This window comes from Microtus ochrogaster, unplaced genomic scaffold (assembly GCF_000317375.1).
Source record: "Microtus ochrogaster isolate Prairie Vole_2 unplaced genomic scaffold, MicOch1.0 UNK26, whole genome shotgun sequence".
In the NCBI taxonomy this organism is placed as follows: domain Eukaryota; kingdom Metazoa; phylum Chordata; class Mammalia; order Rodentia; family Cricetidae; genus Microtus; species Microtus ochrogaster.
Window position 1 is genome coordinate 3,661,790 of NW_004949124.1, and position 15,524 is coordinate 3,677,313.

General features: G+C 46.2%; 1 protein-coding gene across 1 annotated transcript in view; it reads left to right on the top strand.

Moving 5' to 3' along the window:
• Window positions 1-15,524, top strand: part of Alk (ALK receptor tyrosine kinase) — a 739,399-nt gene that overhangs the window by 622,901 nt on the left and 100,974 nt on the right. The gene's annotated exons all lie outside the window — the stretch shown is intronic.

Genomic DNA, 15,524 nt, shown 5'->3' on the forward strand with positions numbered 1-15,524 from the left:
GATGTTCCTGCCAATGGTGAGCAAAATCCATCCTGAATGCACACAGAGCATCCCCCAATACCTTCCACCACAAACAGGATATCTTACCAGATAGAAACATAAGTCAGGAAAGAAGACAGAAACGGTGGAGCAGAAACAGAGATGGGGGAAACAGAGGGGCTGGAAAAGCGTATAGAACCAGGTCAGATGCCCCACCAACAATGAAGACATGGCCAACAAAACCAGCTGGGCCTTGTGCCAACCCAGCTTCTAGAGCTTTCCAGATGCCTCCCATGCCCTCCCTCTAGCTACCTACAGTCACTACGGCTACCTCTCTTGCCCAGCCACTACCATAGGCACTACTCCTTGTGCTCTTTGCACAGCTGCACATAAGGCATGAATATTTAAAGACCCCTGCCTAGCCCAGCCACAAACAGAGAGAGCAGTGTGGCCCTTTTCGGTTCCTCTTCCCTGCCACAAGCAATTCTCTGCAGGAAACTGGGGAGCCACTTACAATATATTCTGATTTTTATTTTATTTTTATTTTTATTCCACTGAGCTCCGGTTCAAATAATTAAAGTTGCCAAGGGGGAGGGAAGCCTTGCCGTGGCTTTCATGTGCCTGCATGCCATCAGGCCTGCTCCAGTCTGACTTGGCTTTGAGACATTCTGATGTGTCTAGCCTTGCAGCTGCTACTAATACAGAGCAGGACAAGAGAGGGGCAGGGGCTGTCCCACCCCTCCCCCAGCCTTTCACACATCCTGAAAGGCTGACTCTCTCAACAAGCCCTGTGCGGTTTGAAATTCTGTTTTATTTGAATAGCCTGCCTGTGACTAGAATATTTTAAGCCATGTTCTCTGGCCAGAAGAAGACCTGGGGCAGGAGAGAGTAGGTTTCTCTCATTCCTTTCCGCCCTCAAACACGGGAGCAGTTTTTCCTTCATGGGCTGCAGGAGTATGAAGGACCCAGGAAGATGAATGTGATACACCAGCTCTTGTGGGGGTCAGTTCCCAACTGCTGGTTTGCTGACCTCGCCAGAACTGCAGCTCTGTCCTTATATCCAAGTGCATGTGAGTGCATGCAAATACACATATGCACTTGTGTTCATGCGCACATGTGCATGTGCACGCATACACACACTCATGCATGCATACCCATGCATGCATGCATATACCCAAAGGTAACCTGGAACACATCCTTTCCATCCCGAGGTCAGCCCAAGGGATGAAAATAATAATGATGATAATAACTTTAATTCGCTGCTGTGGCCGCTAAGCTCAAACAGAAGGTCTTCTGTGGGATTCTGCCATGTCTATGTGGGCTCTCTGCCCTAAAGAGATGGAGACCCACACTCTGTGTCTTTAAGACTGGCAAATGTGACCTGGACAGATGTGGGAAAGAAGACCGGCATGGCAAATTCCCTTCTGCCATCTTTCAAGCTCTGTCCACACCCCACTAAGAAAAGATACCCTATAGTGATTGTCCCATAGAAACGGTGGAAATTGCCATTCCCTCATGGGGTTCCTATGCTATTTGCTCCCTGTCTGTGCCCTGGTCTTAGCCTTATGTGCCTAGACAGTGTCAGCTGATGGGAAAGAGAAAAGCGGGCTGCAAGAGACCATCAATTGTTTAGATTTTTAAAGTCTTATCTGGTGACCATACATGGAGCCCTTCCTTCAATGGCGTCTCAGCGTGAGACTCATCAATGTTGACCAGACTCAAGCAAAGCTGCCCCCATGTCCTTCTGAGCAGACAGGAAAGGAAATACATGGGGACTCTCCTAATGCCTGGGTTTTCAGTTTCTCAAACTTCATGGCAAAACAAACCTCCTATGGAAATGCAACAAAAGAAAAAAGGAAACCAAGAATAAAGAGGCTTGAAGGCTTGATGCAGAGGAAAAACTAAAACAGTGGGGGCTCTACTTCCGCAGCCTCTGCCCAAACAGGGTACAGACAAGGCAATGTACAGGAAGAGCCGAGAGCAGATTCTATGCATGTCCATGTCAGAGTCTTCTCCACCCATGATCTAGTTTAGAGTACACACCAGGTTGCCCCAGAGAGGGAAAAACTCTTCTTAGCAAGACAGAAAAGAAATATACCACAGCCCCAAAGCAACACAATAAGTCAAGACCAATGGTCAGACCTCCTGATCCTGAGCGTCATGCTGCCCTGTGGAATAGATGACATCTTCTTAGCTTAGAGGGGGCTGATATGAGCCACCATATGCCTGGCATCACAATTGCCTAGCCGGAGCTCCACCACCCACCAGAGGGATTCTCACTTGTAGAGGCAGAAGGAACAGCACTCTGTTTGTAATAGGGGCATCACTGTTCCCTCATGGGGTTCCTATGCTATTTGCTCCCTGTCTGTGGCCTGGTCTTAGCCTTATGTGTCTAGCCAGTGTCAGCTGATGGGAAGGAAAACAGCAGCTGCAAGGCCTCTTAAACTTGATTCTAAATTTCCATTTCCAGAACCCACACAGGTCCCACGAAGAGGAAAGTTCCACCCTTCTCCCGCCTCTGCTCACCCATCGTCCCTACTTAAGAGCTGATCCCTAGCAGGGTCTACCCGAGCCCCACCTCTGTTCTTGTGTGGCCAAGCAGTGTGGCACAAACACTTTATGGTCGAGGGAGAACTCCTCTTGTAAGCCCATTAGGGACTAGCACTATCTAGAAGGGACTGGAGGGTAATATCACCTCCTTCCCTCTCACCACGCACGAGTCCTTCCAGTCTGGTATCAGAGGACCGAGATACCCATGAGGCAGAGCTCCTGTGGGTATCCAGCCACATCTTATCTGATGCTCAGAGGTCTCTACAGATGCAGTTCCTCATCTCAGGAAGACGTCATCCCAGTGCCCAGGCTTCAACCTCTGCCTCAGTTAGGAGCAAACACACTGGTCTAGCCAGGGGCTGTTCACACACTCACATTGATGCTTTCTGCATATTCAGTATCTTTGGGGAAAGCCATTTGGAAAACACCTTCCTTCTGCCCTGGGACTAGGGTGAGGAGCACAAGCTGGATCTATGGCATCCATCTGGATTATGCATTCTCTGTCCAGGAGAGCATGAGTTGGAGCTCAGCAGGAAGTATGAGGCCTCTCTGGCTCCTACAGGATGGTGCAGTCATCTGAAGTAAGTCAGAGCAGCATGGGAGGAGCCTCAGGTAGCTGCCTCCCCTTCCCCAGATCCCACAGACACACTGTCTCCTGTGCCCGGGGAGATTCAGCTGGCTCTGTATGGAGCAGCACCCCCAGGGATGGAGACACTAATCTCAGAAAGCCTTCAATAGGCAAATGCTTTTTGCTTTGGGGAGGTAGGAGAGGGGACTGGAGTGGTGCTGGAGGCACTTGCCAAATGGCTTTTCTGAAGGCCCACGGTGTGTGCCTAGCATACAAAGCCCTCCTTTAGGTTTCCAAAAGCAACTATCCCGTAAAGGCATCACTGTAGTGAGACTCCATTGTACATCAGGGAGATCAGAGCTGCTCCATCTGCCTTACACTGGCCCTGGGAGTGAACGGATCTTCTCTGTTCTACATATGAAGAAGAAGGCTGGCTCTGTGGGCTTGACTGCTTGGACTACTTAGCTCACAGACATCTATTGGGAGTGTGGAGCCAGTGGCTAGCAGAACAGGGATTCTGTGGTTTGGAGAGTCAACAGGGGTGAGCCAGCAAGCATTGATCCTAACCCTGCTTGGAGTGGGGAGGGGCAACCTCACAGAAGATCCTGGGACTCTTTCTGGAGTGCTTGCTTCATAGGAAAGAGAAGAAGTTTGCTTTCAGTAAACAGGGTCCAGTCTTTGTGTTTCTGTGTGTCACTCATCTGTGTTACCCTAAAAGCAAGTCAAACACCTTAGAGCCTTCAGAGACCCTCATCCTTTGCACCTATGAGACAGAAACCCTCCCTCAGCCAGGCTAGGGGAAGGGACTCTTAGTGTATGTAAAGTTAGCTCAGGATGTGCTTCTAAACCCTGGTCCCCTAGTACCCAGCTGGCTCCTGTGCTCAGCATTTTACTTCCATTGCCTCAATATCAGGACAAACTGGTAAGAGGTGTGACCATTTCCTGATGTAGAAACTGGGGCTCAGAGAGTTGAATGTCTTGCCCAAGGTCAGTCTGCTGCCTTGTGGCCTAAACCAGGTCGGTCCAATGTCAGATCTCTAAACACTCCAAGGTTGCTGAATTCAGTGTTGGTCACGTGGGTTTAAATCCCATCGCTGCATCACCGAGGACCCATCTGACCTCTGGCACGTCATGCCTCCAAATCGGGGGGCGGGAAAAATACCTGCTTTACCGGCTGTGTGAGACTGTTGATACCATCAGAGGAGAACCAATGTTGTAGTCCTCACGATGCTATAATGAATGGAGGCAATTATGGCCCTTCCCCCTCTTCCTGCCACGTCGTCGGATGCAAGAAAGATCCCTGCTAAATCCCACTGTGTTCTTCTCCCCTCAGGCCATCAGCAATGTGTGGGCAGGTTGTGAGAATTGTTCTACTAGCAATAGTGCCAGAACATGCTGAGAAAACCCACTTTATCAATAATTAATTAATTAATTAATTAAGTACACAGCCCCTCAAGGAGAGGGGCTACGAAAAGCCTCTTCCTTGTGTCTCAGAGACCTAACAAATAAAGGTCTATGGAGACTTGTGAGACGAAGTAATTCTTACCTCAGCACACGGAGCTAAGAAACTGGAGACCAGCATTCTGTCAGCTCCTCGCTGTGATGTGTTGAGCTCTGCCAGGAGACATGCTAATTGGCTGAAGTAATCAACAGCCATTACAAGTCCATTCGGACATAATTCATAATACCTTTAGGCCATCCGAACTCTGGGTCTATAGACACGCACACACTTCCTTGAGGTCACAGTCTTCCCAACAGCTGTCCATGAAGGTTGGAGAAATGTTACCTACACTCAACCCCGCTCCCCGGAGGAGGATTACAGGTCTGTCTCCCAGCATTGTCTCTAAAATTTATAGAGAAACTGTGGCTCAGAGGAAGCTGTTTGTCAGAAATCATACCAGTATATTCTTGAAGAAAAGATCATCCTCTTTCTATAAAATAGAAAGAGAAGAATGGAAAGAGAAATCTCTAAAGAATCTAGGAGGGAAAAAAAAACCCTAAAACCCTGAACACAGACTCTTTTCACCCTGTTCTGTGCCTTTGCTTGCTATATCTCTAGCTTGGGTTTCCTACCTGCCCTTTCTAACACAGGAGAATAAACCCAACATTTACCAAATATCTTTGCTAAGCTGAGCCAGGGACTCAGAATCTGATTAAATCCCTGCAAGGACAGCACCACCAACTGACCCCACTCTCAAAGACCCTGAGGCTCTGAGATATTCTATAATAAGTAAAACGAAGCATGATTAACAAAAACTCAGAGGTAGAAATTGAGGTTCAATTTCTGAAGACCAGAAAAGCAAAGCAGCCAGCTACTGGCTCTTACCTCAGTCTGAAATGGCGATCCTGCCTCCAGGAATCTCAGAATGAGACTGAGAGCTGTCTCCTCCCATTTTACAATCCTCTCTAGTTCTGGGATTAAGGGCGTGTACCACTACCGCCTGGTTCCTATGGCAAGCTATGTGGCTCCTGGGATTAAAGGTGTGTGTCATTGTGGCTCCTGGGATTAAAGGTCTGTGTCATTGCTGTCTGGTCTGTAAGACTAGCCAATGTGGCTGTTTTACTTTTCTGATCTTCAGGCAAGCTTTGTTTATTAAAATACAAATGAAATGCCACGACAGTAAAAGACATGTCACTGTCTCTGAACCAGTGCCTCTGCTCTGCCACCTCCTCCCTCTCTCTCGGGGGCCCTCACAAAGCCCACAGCTCAGCTGAGAGCACTGGCCCTTTTCTGAGGTGGTAAAGAGAACTTTTTGTTCCTACTTTGTCAGCAGAGTCCTTCCTATGCCTTTCTAAATATAGCGTTTATTTTTCTGATTATAAAGGTGTGTGATGCTCATTTGAGAGCATTAGGGAAATACCATGAAGCATGAATAAGGCGGATGAAATTGCCCAAGACTGATACACTTCCAAATGGGGAAACAAAGACCTGGACACAGAGACAATTAAAGAGCTATATAAATTTGGGGTCTTCTCTCTTTGCTTGTTCTTGTTGCTCATACATCAGTATTCCTCCTCATAAGCTTGATTTTAATAATTATATATCCTAAGTTAATTTTAAAGTTTTTGTCCCAGTTATCAAATTTTGTAGATGTTCACTCTAAAAAGGGGGGGGAATAAAAAAGCAATAATTTTTATTGGTGGTGGAACATGCCTTTAATCCCAATACTAGGGAGGCAGAGGCAGATGGATCTCAGTGAGTTCAAGACAAGAGTGGTCTACAAGAACTAGTTTCAGGACAGGCTCCAAAGCTACAGAGAAACCCTATCAAAAAAAATACAATAAGAAAAGCAAATATCTGTGACTTCATAGCCTTACTATCCAGGGATCCCAGGTTGTTGGTTTGTTTTTTTTTTTTATGAGCAATCTACATGAAAAACAATCTGAAAAGTCCCTGTCTGTGGTGGTCCCTAACAATGTTTTCAAGAAGAATTTTGATCTTTAAACCTCCTAAGTAGCCAGGAATCCAGCAATTCTTAAATGCCTATTATTGCAAGTACTTGCCAACATCATATTTTGTCTGCTATCAGAAAAAAAATCTGCATCTGGCCAGCCTCTTGCTGTTTTGGGCTGATTTTTCCATTAGGCTATTTATAGAGCATTGATGTTTACTTTCTCCAGGTGAATTAGAAGATGGAGAACAGAAAACAGTGGATTTTTGCCAGGAGTCAATATTCTCAGTTCAAGTTAATGGGATGCCACACTGAAATCAAGAAATTCTTAAAATTATAAGTTCATGCCTGGAATTTCTTCTGCTATCTTAGGTTGGAGAAGAGCCCTGAGCACTGTGTTAGCTGTTTTTCTCACTGTTGTGACAGAATATGTGACAGGAAAATGTTAAGGGAGAGAGTCTTTCTTGTAGCCTGCAGCGTCAGGGTGAGAAAGGTACAGTGATAATTGTGATGGTAGGAGGGGCTTTTGTCACCCGTAGTGGCCACGGGAGCGTGAGGCGGCTTGCTCATATCTCTGTGGATCAGGAAGAGCTCAAGCCAGAAGCAGAGCCAACCTGGAACCCTCAAGGCCAGCCTCTGTTGTCCTGCCTCTGCTAGCTACACCCTATGTCTGGAAGGCTCCCCTCGCTTCCCAAACAGCACACCATCTGGAGACCCAGAGCTCAATACACGAGTCTAGGGGAGAGAATTCACATTCAAACCTGACAGCTTGCACCCAGTGCCCCTGATAGCTACTCTAGTCTTGGGCATCTATTCTCGGTCACATGACCCCTGATGCAGGGAACATTTAGAATACCTGGTCACACTCCAGTCAAGTTCATCTTTGCACATCTTTGTCTAGTAGAGTGTGTTTCCCTCTACTTCTGTGAAATGCACAGTGAAGCATCCTTCCTTGATTCGGGGCTCTAATAGTGGGAACTCCCACAGCCCTTTGGTAATTTGAAAAGCTATAAAAATCCCCTCCCCACGCATTTTTTTTTCCATTTTCAGGGGAGGGGTGTGGACGCTGCAGGCAGCATGAACAATATTTGCTGCCATTGAATCTTTCAGCCTAAATTCTACTACGATTTCTTTTCCTTATGAGTTGAAGGGATTGTTCTGAAGCAGACATGGGGTATGCATAGCAAACGCGGGCCACATTCTAGACATAAAATTGCGGCAATTACCTCTGGAGGAGGAAAAGGGCCATAGAGAAATAATAGCATTAGGCCTAGCCACAATGCTGGGCCTGCTTTACATACAGAACTTTAATTAATAAAATGACAAACACTGGTACCACATAATTGGGAAGTCTATCAGGCCCCACCCAGAGGCAAGGGGAAAAACGGCCCTGGTGAAAGGGCCAGCTGGAGCCAGGAGATATAACTGCTGGTGGCACAGCCCCGATGGCGCCTCTGTTCACTTGTCTCACTCGCTGTCTGCATGCAAAGGAGTTTATTAGTCAGAAGCTGCCGCTTATGCCATGTATCTATTAGAAAACATCCAGAAGGATTAAAAAGAATATATTGTTACAAGCTTAAACAGGTGGGGTTTTTTTTTTTTATAAATTTACATTTATGCAAGATTCCGCATGCTTGTGTAAACACGCATATACCACTAATTGGCCGACAGGGACAATGGTGAGTCATGGCTTAAAATTCACTGTCTCCCTAATGCCTCCTATCTCAGAGTCTTCAGATAAGATCTTGTTAAAATAGGGATTCCAGTTCAGCTAAGCCGGGTTGGGGTGGGAGACCCCATACTTGTAGGAAGTTCCCAGGGGATGCCAACGTCGTTGATGCAAGAACCATGATTCATGAAGCAAGAATCTAAGCTCCTAAAGCTTTAAGGATTGCCCTGACATACTACACATATGTGCAGCATTGTGTGGTAGAAAGAATGCATACAGGCAGGGTGGAGTGTTCTGAGCTGCGGCATTTGTGTTTAGTGTCCGTGGGTGACTGACTTCACCTCTCTCTACCCCAGATTCTTTTTGTGAAAAGTGGGTACCTAGTAGCCAAACTTTTGTGGCTGTAGAAAATAACCTGCAAAAAATAACGACAGAGGATTCTTTTTGGCTCGGGATGTCAATGGTCTTAGTCTATGAACTGACACTATTCATGGCGATCCGTGGCCAGATGAAAACATTATAGAGGAAGGGCATGGCAAGGGATAGCTGTCCTCTCTATGGCAACCAAGAAGCAAAGAGGAGATGTAGCGAGGGTCCAGGACACAATGCACCCTTCAAGGCACACCCCCAGTGACACACTTGCTCTAACCAGGCCCCACCTCCTACTTTCTGTCCTCTCCCAATGAGGCCATCACACACAAATAATTCATTCATGAAGTCAATGTTCCTGCTACACTTCCCCCAGTGATTATGTCTATTGACTGAGCACCAAGCATTCGATACGTGAGTTGTTTGCGGTGGGAGGAGGCCTTTTATATTCAAACCACAACAAGCTGGGGTAATACCTCCATGAGTTGGGGGATGTAGGTATAAAAATAAGACATTCTGCGGGAAAATGCAGAATGCAACTTTCAGGCATTCAAAGTCAACTAGAAAATGACTCCATTCTTCACTCCTCATATCCACTTATGAGTGAGTACATACCATGTTTGTCCTTCTGGGTATGGGTTACCTTACTTAAAAATGATATTTTTCCTGTTCCATCCATTTGTCTGCAAATTTCATGAGGTCATTGTTTTTTATAGCTGAATAATACTCCATTGTGTAACTGGACCACATTTTCCTTACCCATTCTCCAGTTGAGAGGCATCTAGGTTCTGGCTAATATGAATAATACAGCTATGAAGATAGTTGAGCAATGTCTTTGTGATAGGTTTGAGTACCCTTTGGGTATATGTCCAGGATTAGTATAGTTGGGTCTTGAAGTAGATAGATTCCCAATTTTCTGAAAACTCACCATATTGATTTCCAAAGTGGCTGTACAAGTTTTCCTTCCCACCAGCAGTAGAGAAGTGTTCCCCTTACTTTACATCCTCTCCAGCATAAGATGTCATCAGTGTTTTTGATCTTAGTCATTCTGACAGGTGTAAGATGGTGTATCAGAGTCGTCTTGATTTGCATTTCCCTGATGACTAAGAATGTTGAGCAATTCCTTAAATAAATGTCTTTTAGGCATTTGAAATTCCTCTCTTGTGAATTCTCTATTTAGGTCTGTACCCCATTTTTAATTAGATTATTTGGTATTTTGATGTCTAGTTTCTTGAGTTCTTTATGTATTTTGGAGATCAGCCCTCTGTCAGATGTAGTGTTGGTGAAAAATCTCTTCCCATTCTGTAGGCTGTCATTTTGTCTTATTGACTGTGTCCTTTTGCCTTATAGAAGCTTCTCAGTTTCAGGAGGTCCCATTTATTATTGTTGATTGCAGTTTCTGTGCCACTGGTATTATGTTCAGGAAGTAGTCTCCTATGCCAGTATGTTCAAGACTACTTCCCACTTACTCTTCTATCAGGTTAAATATAACTGGATTTTTGCTGAGGCCTTCGATTCACTTGGGCTTGAGTTTTGTGCAGATCAATAGATATGGATATAATTGCATTCTTCTACATGATGACATTCAGTTATGTCAGCACCATTTGTTGAAGATGCTTTCTTTTTTCATTGTATAATTTTGGCTTCTTTTTTGTCAAAAATTAGATGTGTGTTTGGTGTATGGATTTAGGTCGGGGTCTTCTATTCAATTCCATTAATCTACAAGTCTTTTTTATGCTAATACCAAGCTGTTTTTATTGCTACAGCTCTGTAGTAGAGCTAGTATAGGATAACCAACCTACAAGTCACAACCTCAGAGAAGCTACATAACAAGGAGGACCAAAAGTGGCATGCATGGGTGTGTCATGCTTTGGGAAGGGGAAATAAAAGAGAACTCCCCGGTAAAATGGGGACAAGGGGAGGGGGATGGAGGAATGGGAACTTGAGGGAGCAGGTTGGGCTGGCTGGGTGTGGGAGGTAAGTTGGAGGCAGGATGGAGAGGGAGAGTAACCAAAGAGACATCTTGATGGAAAAGATTTGGGGGTTAGGTAAAAACCAGGGAAGCCCCCAGGAACTCACAAAGATAACCCTAGCTAAGATTTCTAGCAATCGTGGAGAGGGTGCCTGAACTGGCCATCTACTGTACTCAAATTGGTGACTACCCTAATTGCCATCCGAGATATTCTATCCAGTAACTGACGCAAGCAAATGCAGAGATCCACAGCCAAGCACTTGCTGAAGAAAGGGAGGAGGGATTATATGCACCAGGGGGATCAAGGTCATGATGGTGAACCCACAGAGACAGCAGGCCTGAGCTCATGGGTGCTCATGGACTCCGAGCAAACAGTTAGGGAGCCTCTGTGGGATCAACTTATGCCCTCTGCATGTGTGCGACAGTTGTATAGCTTGGTCTGTTTGTAAGGCTCCTAGCAGAGAGATCAGGACATGTCCCTGACATTTGGCTGACTTTGGGGTACTTGTTCCCCATGCTGGATTACCTTGCTCAGCCTTGATACAAGGGGAGGAGCTGGGTCCTGCCTCAACTTGATGTGTCATGCTTTGTTCCAATGGGAGGCCCATCCCTCTTTGAAGGGGGTAGAAGGGGAGGTGGGGTAGATGGAAAATGAGAGGAGAGGAGGGAGGGGAAACTGAGGTTGGTGTATAAGTTATTTAAATAAAATTAAATTAAAAAAATAAAGAAAATGACTCCATACCCTATAAGCCACCCAGACAGAAAGAAGTATTAAGATTAAATTCCAAGAATGTTTTGTGCCTGCCATGGGCACGGGAACTTGCTGTCAAGTTGCACGGAGTACAGTTGGCTTAAAGAATCTACATCAAGTGACATGCAAGGGGCTCTTTATAGCTGGATAAGAGAAGCGTAAATCATTAGGAAGAACCACAGCCTACAGTCTGCTTTGAAACTTTATCTAAACCACCATCTTACTGCTTTTAGATACAGCGACTGAATGGGATGCTCGGTAGTCTTGACATAAGTCCTCCTCCAGTTGTTGGCACTGAGAAGTTGGTGAGCCGAGGCGATGACTCAGCTGGTGAAATATTTGTCTCACATACCTGAGGTCCTAAATTTGGTCCTCAGCATCCCTGCATGGTGGCTTGTTCCTGTAATCCCCTCCATGAGATGTGGAGACAGGCAGAGATTCCTATGGGTCACTGGCTGGCCAGTCAAGCCTACTTTGTGAGTTCCAGAACAGGGAGATACTCCGTCTCAAAACAAAACAAAGACCAAAGCTAGCAAACAACACTCCAGCTGTCCTCTGGGCCCTGCATGTACCCTTGCCTGTGCATACATGTGCACCTATACATGCACAAACACACATACATATACGCACAAAAATGAAGGTGATAAGGACCTTGGTATGCAGGTCGAAAAGGAGACAATTCTGACCCAGGCTCGTCCTGCTCAGCCTCAGCCCTGGGACCTCACTGCCTGAATTATCCTCAGTCTCACCTGGGAAGACCATGTGACATCCCATGAAGGCCTCTGCTGAGAGCTGTGACCTCCCCCTATTGGAGTGTCACCTCGTTCTGCTTTGGTAACTGTGGACACATATAAAGCCATTTCTTGGTGATGGAGAATGGCTTCTAACTTCAAGTCTAAGATGAAAATGGACCCCCTCACTGGGAGAGCCAAGCTATTTCCTTCATCAAGTAGTCCCTTCTCCACGGTGGTCTCACCTCAAAATCACCTGGAGGGACTTTAAAACCTACCCCTAACCAGAACCTTCCAAGACTTCTTAACCAAGAGTCTCTGCAGTGGAGCCCAGACACTAGCAGTTTGGAAAACTCCATAGGTGTTTCTAACTTACAGCCTGGGTTGAAAAACCACTGATTTCACGTTCGGTTCATGGTATCACATTTATTATCTCACTCAGGCTCCATAAGAACATTTGAATCTAGGCAAGGGAGTGGGGCTCGGAGGAGGTGAGGCGAGAAGCTTGAGGTGGCACAGTTAACGCGCCCCAGCCCCGGAGCACAGACTCTCAGTTCATCCTTAGTCCTCAAGCCAGGAAACCAGAGCAGTTTGAAGAGCCCCGAGAGAGCCAGTACTGACGCAAAGGGCAGTTGCTTCCAGTGCATTCTGGAAAGGTGGTAAAGGAGTCATAGAAACACCAGGGAAGAGCCCCGGAGGCTGCCCTCTCCCTCAGCACCTCTCTGCAGACTCTGATTCAGTAAGTTTGCAGACAGCCCAGAGAGTCTGCCTTTCTAACAAGTTCCCAGGTTAACACTGCAGGTCCTAGGGTAAGGATCAGGCTCAGGAAGGAAAAACAGCAAAGACTGGCTCAGAGGCAGAAGCTAGAGGTCACGGGTGGGGGGGGGTAGCTGCGGTTTAGAAGGTCGGTTCTGGAACGCTGCGTCTTGAGGAAGCACACGTGTGTAGACGATCTCCCTGCAGACTCAAGGATCAAGGAATATTGAATGGTGCCAAGCACGTTTACTAATGGTTCACTGACTGCCAGGTCTCAATCTTAGTTTAAGCTTTCTTTATCTGTTTCTGAAAACCAGCCACTACTGCGGCATGTCTTAGATTTCATGTTGACTCTAGGTGTGTTTTCTGTTATAAATATAAGCGGTCCCATATTAAGAGGAAAGGAAAGTTTACTTGGCTGTTTTAATTCTATTTACACATCACTCTTTAGAGTTTGGAGGAATGGCTTTGGTGACTGAAGTCTGGGGAATGCCAAAGGTCTTACATTGTCTTGTGTCTCTTGTGTGGACTACCGAGTGGCTCTACAGCACTCTCAGATAACACTATTTTCAGTCTAACTTCCAAGTTATATCCCAATAGGAGAGTAGGGAAGTGTTGCATGGGATGAACCACAATAAATATTTTAAGTATTTGTGAATATGGAGATGATCATCTCAGAGGCCGATGACATGAAGGAGCCTTATGCACTTCCTTAGAGGTCTAAGAATGCTTCAAGCCAGTCCCCCACATCTCTATCTCTCTCTTAGACACACACACACACACACACACACACACGCACGCACACACACACGCACGCACGCACGTGTCTCCTCCTGTCTCCTCTCTCTCGGTTCCTTTCTCACTCCTCTATCCACTGTAGTGTCTCTCTCTTCCGCCCTCCAGCCCCGATTGAACTAAAGAGTATGGCTGGGAAGATGGAGAAAGCTCTGTGCGTCCGTCTCTGTCGCATACATGTGACACAGCCCGGGGGCTCCATTAGTATTCACTGAAGAGCTAGCACGTTGATTTCCTTAGATCATAAAGGACCATGACTGCCTTGATTTTTTTTCCCCCAGTGGAGAATAAGAAACCATTGAAAGCTGTCGAGCTGAGTCACAGATGACAGGCAGCAAAAGATACGACAAAGGTCCACGTGAGGTTTCAGAGGGGAGAGGGCAAGGAAGGGGTCCTTTAGGAGCCATGGCTGGACTCAGAGGGTAGGTTCTAAAGGCAAGAGCGGGTCTTCTGTTGTTGGGATAATGAGGAACTGAAGCGAGAAGCCAGTCGGGGAAAGATTGAAGAAAGAATGGAGATGAAGCTCGGTGGGACTGTGCTGGCCTGGTGTGCACAAGGCTTTAGGCCCTTCCTAGCATAAAAGAGAATAAAAAGGAAAGATCATTTACTCCCTGTGACTAGATATGTGAACATCTAAGCGGAGGTACAGGAATGGGTCACAAGCCAGAAGAGCTACAAGAATCAAATAGAAGGTATTTTTTTTTTGTTTTTGGAATGGGTGAGATCTGATCCTTTGTGGACAGAGGAGATGGAAGCAGCAAGTTTGGAGATGGTGGATAAAGAAGGAGATCAATTGAAACGGCAGGGCCTAGAAGGTAGTGGAACAGGAAACCACACAATGGAGAAAATGAAGAATTCCTCTCCCTCCAGGACAGAAGCAAATGGATAAGTAAGCAGACACTTAGGCTGGGAAGGGGAGGCCAGAGTGAACTTTCGCATGGAAGTGGAAATCACAACAGTGCATCAGGAGCTGGGGCCCAGGACCGTACGAGAAAGAGTTTGAGCTACCCTACATGTTAGGTGTGCCCGAAAGTCAAATGTGGAGATGTACAGAGAACAAGTAAGTAGCATCAGCCACCAAGGGCACAGAGGCGCAGCAGTCTGACTTTACAAGCCCAGATCCACTGTGTTCTGGGGCCAGATGAGAGACATGTGAGTGACATGTCTGAACCAGGACACTGCATGCCATAGACGATAGGAAAGAGAGTTTCGTATTACCAAAGGTAGACGTAAATTCTCCAATCAATGGCATCCAGATATACAAGAAAACTGGGTAGGGATAGAAAAAAATTGACAGATTCATTCAGTTACCTTGGGAGGTTTCATTGGAAGCAAGTAGTCATCCTCTTGGAAAGGTATCTGTGAAAAGGCTATCTATGACTGACTATAAATCAGACTCACCAGACTGGGACCCGGGGTCCAAGCAGGGCTTGGTTAGAGACAGGTTTTGTAGGTAGGACACTGTGAACTGTCAGACTGCGGTAGCCAGTGGCATGGTCCTCTTCAGTCACATGGCCAGGCAGCCGCCAGGGAGGGGTTAGGAGATGAAGGCTGGGAGTTACAGAGAAGTGTCTCTTCACACCAGGAGAAACCAAGAGCCATAGCTAATGAGAACTCAGCGTGCTTTGCCTTTCTCCCTCCAGACACCTTTTTCATTCAGAACCTGAGCAGGGGGAGAGTTCTTTTACAGTTCAGCCATTGTTTGTAGATTATTGTGATCAGACACAACCTCTATTATCTCAAACCTCAGTCTGTGGTGTGCACTGTCTCTGAACATGAATACATTTAAAGTTTCTTAGGAAGATGATGAGTGACAATTCCCTTCTAAACGTCTAGGGAAGGGTGCCATAGAAACCTTTCATAATAACACAACAAAAACATACGCTTGCAGCTTCCTCTTGGCAAAGCAGCATCCTTGTTTGGGAAGATAACTATATTAAGAGATCGTGATATATAGGTGTGTGTGTGTGTGTGTGTGTGTGTGTGTGTGTG